At 37.5% G+C, this 304-nt stretch overlaps 1 protein-coding gene across 2 annotated transcripts in view; it reads left to right on the top strand.

The window, feature by feature from the left end:
• Window positions 1-304, top strand: part of LOC119589517 (titin homolog) — a gene marked incomplete in the record, with an annotated part of 25,873 nt that overhangs the window by 874 nt on the left and 24,695 nt on the right.

Below are 304 nucleotides of genomic sequence, written 5' to 3'. Positions count from 1 at the left end.
CTGGAAACCGGGAATACCAATATTAGCAGTTGTGTAGATTTCAAATATTTCTACTACACCAGAAAGAAAATGTTTAATGCACATCAGCACAATGTTTTGCCTTTTTGCACTGCAGACAGGGACATGGTAAGTTATATTTGATCTTCATGAGAAAGTTTGTCCTTCTCTCATTCTGGGAAGGAGTGCCAGAATATATGGCCAGTCCATGGGTTTTGTTTTATAAATTTTGCCTACAGATGGGTGACTTTAAAGTTCATAGTCATGAAGATAATACCAATAATAACTCAGGTCCCCAACTCCATGT

This window comes from Penaeus monodon, chromosome 25 (assembly GCF_015228065.2).
Source record: "Penaeus monodon isolate SGIC_2016 chromosome 25, NSTDA_Pmon_1, whole genome shotgun sequence".
NCBI classification, from domain to species: Eukaryota; Metazoa; Arthropoda; class Malacostraca; order Decapoda; family Penaeidae; genus Penaeus; species Penaeus monodon.
The sequence above is the reverse complement of the archived record's forward strand: the minus strand, read 5'-3'. Positions and strand labels throughout refer to the sequence as shown.